Here is a 6318-nt window from a genome sequence, read left to right on the forward strand (position 1 = left end):
ATGTATTGGTATCATTAAGGTTTCTTGTTAAGAAATTATTCATTAGTCATTGATACTATAAGAGTATATATATACTCGTATAGTATCATTGACTATTAGAGTAATTTCTGAACAAGAAACTTTAATGATACCATAAGAATATATGTGTACTCTTATAGTATAATTGACTAATGGTAATTTCTGAACAAGAAACCTTAATGATATATACCACAACAATATACATATACTCTTATAGTATCGTTGACTAATGAGTAATTTCTGAACAAGACATATTAATGATACCACAACAATATACATATACTTTTATAATATCATTGACTAATGAGTAGTTTATGAACAAGAAACCTTAATGATACCACAACAATATACATATACTCTTATATTATCATTGACTAATGAGTATTTCTGAACAAGAAACTTTAATGATATCAATAATATATATATATATATATATATACACACACACACACCGATTTAGCATCAGTTAATCGAAATTATCAACTTTAATAATATCAATACAGTATATGATATAAATTTAGTATCAGTTAAGAAAAAATTATCAGTCTTAATTAAGGGTGTATGTGCTGTAATTATTTATGAGAAAATGAGTATTTTTTGAATTACTTTGAATTTGGGTATGTACATATAATTATTTTGGGTTTATGGTCCATTTAATCTAAATCTTTTTATAATTTTTTAATCTAAATTCTAACCTGAAAATACTAGCATAAATATCTACGAAGCAACATACATATATAGAATTCTCTAATCAAGTCTAAAACTGTAACTAAATTATCTCAATAATACTTATTAAGTACAACTCATCATCTTTGGGCAAGAGTCGTCAAAAATAATCTAATGCTTTTAATTGTTAATAATCCCTTTATATAGGATTTTTCCATATTGAATCATTGATTTAAATATAGTTCTAATCGGTGGCGTATGTAATTTTTTTTCTAAGCGGTGTCATCATTAAAGGAATAAAATAGCTCAAGAAGAAAATCAATGAAAGTTTTGTTTTAGGCCTCCAAAAATTTGAGTCCTCTTTTAATTAGATAATATCTTAAAATTTTAAATTAAATCATTCACATCTTCATATTATTAAATAAAGTTTGACTCATTAACTTGTTCTTCCAAGTCAGTTGAAGCTTGAGTCGTTAAAATTGGCTTTGAACATTTTTAATTTTTTTTAGAATAATACCTCTCCATTAAAAATTTAAACTAATATGATGTGATCTACACAATTAGTAATTGAGGATCAAATAATATATGATTGCGGACAATTTTAATCAATTTAATGAATTCTAAATTATTTCATTGTAACAAGTAAATAGTAAAAAATTAAATTATTATTATGAACAAATAAAAATAAAAATTCAAGCACATAATAAAAAAATAGAATAGCAAAAAAATACTAACCTGATGTGGAGATTCGAGATACCAAATAACAATGATTGATGAACAAGAACGGAAAGAAAATTGAACAAACTCACAAGTCAATTTAAAGAGTCAACACTATTTTTATTTAACTATAATTCTAATTGATAAATGAGATTTTGGGTTTTATATTAATTCTAAAAATAAAAAAAAGTTGTTAGATTTTGAATGAATTAGAGTGGGTGTGTAGGTTTTTAATGAAGGGACCTATTGTTTTGAATTTAAAATAAAAATTTAATAATTTTAAGAAAAGAAAAAATTAAAACGTGAATAAAACAGAGTAAAAAAAAACCCCAGGGAATTGAACACGTTACATTGCGCACAGAATGTGGCACGTGTGCCATCTGAGCTAGGTGCATTCTATTATAAGGGATGTCCTTTCAATTCTTTTACCCTTTAGTTTATTTTTATATAGGTATATTCGGTAAAAAAAATCGATGAAGCCATGTCACGTGACACACCTTAAATATGCCTAAATCCTCCCCTGATTCTAATTGCATATTATATCTCTCAGGATTAGTTTGATGTGAGATAAAAGGTATACTAATTTTGAAATAAAACACATAATTATTTTATTTTATACTAATAATTAAGTGGCTTGAGCTTGGGAATACACTATGTTTCCAACCACTTTGTTATGGCCTATATATTGATGTTATTACTTCTAAAATAAGTATGATGATATATAGATAGATATAGATGAACATATTACTAAATGGTGTACCTTCAAAGGTCTTGTGACTATGAAATCTTGTTAATATGCATAAGCATTACCCTTATGATTTTTTTGGAAGATGGCCTATAGGAAAAATCACTAAACAATATATTCTTCGGAAGATATGTTAGATAGAATGTTATTTTCTAATGTTCTAACATGCATTTATAACGATACAATATCTTCAAACTGACTGTTGTTTTCCTTTCAAAAAATTGGGAAAATTTGAGAATCCTCCCCTCGCAAGCACTTTGGATATTTTGTTTTCAGTTTACAAAGAAGGAGAGATTTTAATAAAATAATAATTAATTAATAGAGCGGGATTTTTAGAAAGGGTAAATCGATCCAGATATTTTATATTTTCATTAGTAATAAATATAATAAAGTAGTTGTTAAAACAAAGTAAATTAAGGGAGGTGGTCATAATATTGCAAATATATATGAGGGCTGAGGCGAGGTCAGTGAAACAAAACAAAACGTGAGGATAGGTCAGTGAAATAAAGCAAAATGTAAGGGAATGTCTCTGAAATTTTTCCAATTCTTTTTTAATAGAATAAGGGTATTTAAGTAGTAAATGTTGTAAAACTAAAGCAAAACTAGACCAGAAATATATAAGATGAGAACATTCGAAATATAGAGACAATAGAGATGAGAGATTTTCTTATTATTCCAAGTCTTCAAGTGTTCACCAAATCTTCAAGTGTATCCAATATGAACTCTAATGCCTCTATTTATAGTATTACATAAAGTCATACAAAAGGTTAGTAAAAAACATGACATTAACCACAAAAGTTATGGAGACATTAACCATGTAGGTTATGGAGGAATATCAAGGGGGAAAGTTATGGAGGTGTGGAAGTTACTATACATTATGTTGTAATTACACCTTGAAGTTATAGACATCCAAATAAATATATTTACAATACTCCCCCTTGGATGTCCGATAAAATACCTCATTAAAACCTTACTAGGAAAAATCCCGTGAAAAAAATTCTAGTGAAGGAAAAAGAGTACATATATCTTGTAATTATACCTTGAAGTTAACATAAATATATTTACAACAATATATTAATTTTTAAGTTAATAACTTCTTTTTTAATTAGGATAAAGGTATTTAAGTAATTTAAATTTCAAGTTAGGGACATCAAATTTTTAATATGGAGCTCATAAAGGATATAAAATCTTTCAATATTTAGAAAATATTTTGGTCAACCAACATTGATATTATGCTTTTATATATATATATCAATCTAATCTTTCTATAATATCAAACCAAATTAAGAATGGTTGGATTTTTTTTCAAGCCTACACAGGAAACCATCATCTATTTTATCAAACAAAGATCCACAGAGTTCACAAGACTATTAATGAATACAAATTGTTTGCAACAAATTTTAAACATATGGAAAATAAATAAATCACACAAATAAATTCTGAAGAAACATGAATATTTTATTGATAAATATATCAACGCGGATACAATTATGTTGATCCCTTGATTCTTCTCTCATAAGGTATTTATCCATAATTCGAGGGCCGTTTGTGGCGTATTTCTCGGCCTAGGATGATTTGGACTTGATCTACATAATTTGAGGACCATTAGTGGCGTATTTCTCAAACTAGGATGATTTTGACTTGATCTACATAATTTGAGGGCCGTTAGTGACGAATTTCTCAAACTATGATGATTTGGACTTGATCTACATAATTTGACGGCCATTAGTGGTGTATTTCACAAACTAAGATGATTTGGACTTGATCTACATAATTCGAGGGCCGTTAGTGGCGTATTTCTCGAATTAAGATGATTTGGATTTGATCTCTTTACGAATATTCCATGAGTTTATGGAATATTTGAGATATTCGAGTTGCCTTTTCAAGGGAATATAGTACCCCTTATATAGACATGAAATAGGGTTTAGGGTTGAGTAGCCTCCAAGAATTCTAATTGGAATTGAACACATCTTATACATCTTATAGAGTCCCAACTCATTGAACACGTCTTGTAGAGTCCTACAAAATTTCAATGTCTACAAATGCCCCCTGCTTCAAGGCTTATTGGAGTGTAGACTTGATGAAACTTAAAGATGAGGCTTGAAGTACCCATTCTTCCACCTTTGTAGCTTTAGATTTTCAGAGTTAATTTAAGAGAGAAGAGATGAAGGGCAAAATTTGGTCCCACTGGGAGTGACAATTTGTTTGCAACAAATTTTAAACATATGAAAAATAAATAAACCACACAAATAAAATCTGAAGAAACATGAATATTTTATTGATAAATCAATGCGGATACAATTCTGTAGATCCCTTGATTCTTCTCTCATAAGATATTTATCCATAATTCGAGGGCCGTTTGTGGCGTATTTCTTGACTAAGGATGATTTGGACTTAATCTACATAATTTGAGGGACGTTAGTGGTGTATTTCTCTAACTAGGATGATTTTGACATAATTTGAAGGTCGTTAGTGGCGTATTTCTCAAACTATGATGATTTGGACTTGATCTACATAATTTGAGGGTCGTTAGTGACGTATTTCTCAAACTAAGATGATTTGGACCTGATATACATAATTTGACGACCGTTAGTGGCGTATTTCTCGAATTAAGATGATTTGTATTTGATCTCTTTATGAATATTCCATGAGTTTGTGGAATATTTGAGATATTCGAGATGCCTTTTCAAGGGAATATAGTACCCTTTATATAGGCATGAACTAGGGTTTAGGGTTGAGTAGCCTCTAAGAATTCTAATTGAAATTGAACACACCTTATAGAGTTCCAACTCATTAAACACGTCTTGTAGAGTCCTACAAAATTTCAATGTCTACACAAAGTACTACTCTACTTTGTTAAATATTCCTTATGTAAATGTAATTAATAATCATAGAGAAAATCTGGATCTTGAGTGAACCTCAAAACCATGCCAGGTTGGAGTTAATTCTTTCTATGGACACCAAACCAAATCTCTAAGTCATTTTTTTCTTCGATTTGACTTGGTTCGTCGATTCTATTTGACTTAGCGGTTTGACATATATATATATATATATATATATATATTTAAACAGATTATATGTTGGTAGATTCATGTTCCAAAATTTTAATTTTTAAACATAAAAATATAAAATAAAATTAATGATATGAATGAATCTCCAAATTTATACGCGAAATATCCTATTCTTACCAAATTTGGAGAGTAGCTTTCCAAAATTTATTGACTTAACTATGGTTACGATTCTTGTCAATGTAATATAACCTTGACCTTTAATAATTAAAAATATGACACATACTTCTTATCTATAAGTGTACTTAACTAAACTGAGAAAAATATAACCAAGGGGAGCCAAATTCTTCAAAGTGGGCACATTTCTCCTACCAGCATATCCAAAACCTGTAGTATATATAGATATTACTAAGTCACATTTTCTTTATTACCATTCTAAAGTTGCTTCAGTGAGTTAATCAATTTGTTCTATTTTTGAGTCTACCTTTAGATTTCTCCAACTACTGAGCGAGACGTGGTGGTGCCACTATATGTAAGCTATTAATTTGCTCTCATTTCATTTTTGTTCCTGTTTGCAAGGTATTTGTGAAATTATAAAATTAATTACGGTATAGATACCCTTTATATATGTATGTCAAGATCCCATCCATCAACAGTTGGTATATGTGTATATATATATACACATGTGCGCCCAATCAACTGCGGATGGAATCTTGACATATATAAGAGAGATATTCATAGATCTCAAAATCTGAAACTTTTTATAAATGTTTATAATTATTTCATGATTTTTTTTATCAATTAAAAAAGGTGATGGTCTTTTTCATTTGTACACGACCTTTGGTTCAGAATATACAATTGGACAGCAGCAGAAAAAATTGATTTTGTGGTGAGCCTTTTTTTTTTGGAAAAATTATGCGGTTAAGCAAACTTATACTACTGAATTACTCATCATAGCTATAATTTGCTATAATTATCACTCGCGACTAACATTATACATTAATTACGTGGGCTGACTTCGAGTTTGTATAATTAGTCACATTTGTATATGTATAATTCACCAGAATATACAAATACATATGTATAATATACAATTATCTAACCAATATGCATATACAATTCACCTTTCTCCCACTCTCTCGCTCGCCTCTCTCCTCCCTCTCC

Source organism: Solanum tuberosum, unplaced genomic scaffold (genome assembly GCF_000226075.1).
Source record: "Solanum tuberosum cultivar DM 1-3 516 R44 unplaced genomic scaffold, SolTub_3.0 scf00432, whole genome shotgun sequence".
In the NCBI taxonomy this organism is placed as follows: domain Eukaryota; kingdom Viridiplantae; phylum Streptophyta; class Magnoliopsida; order Solanales; family Solanaceae; genus Solanum; species Solanum tuberosum.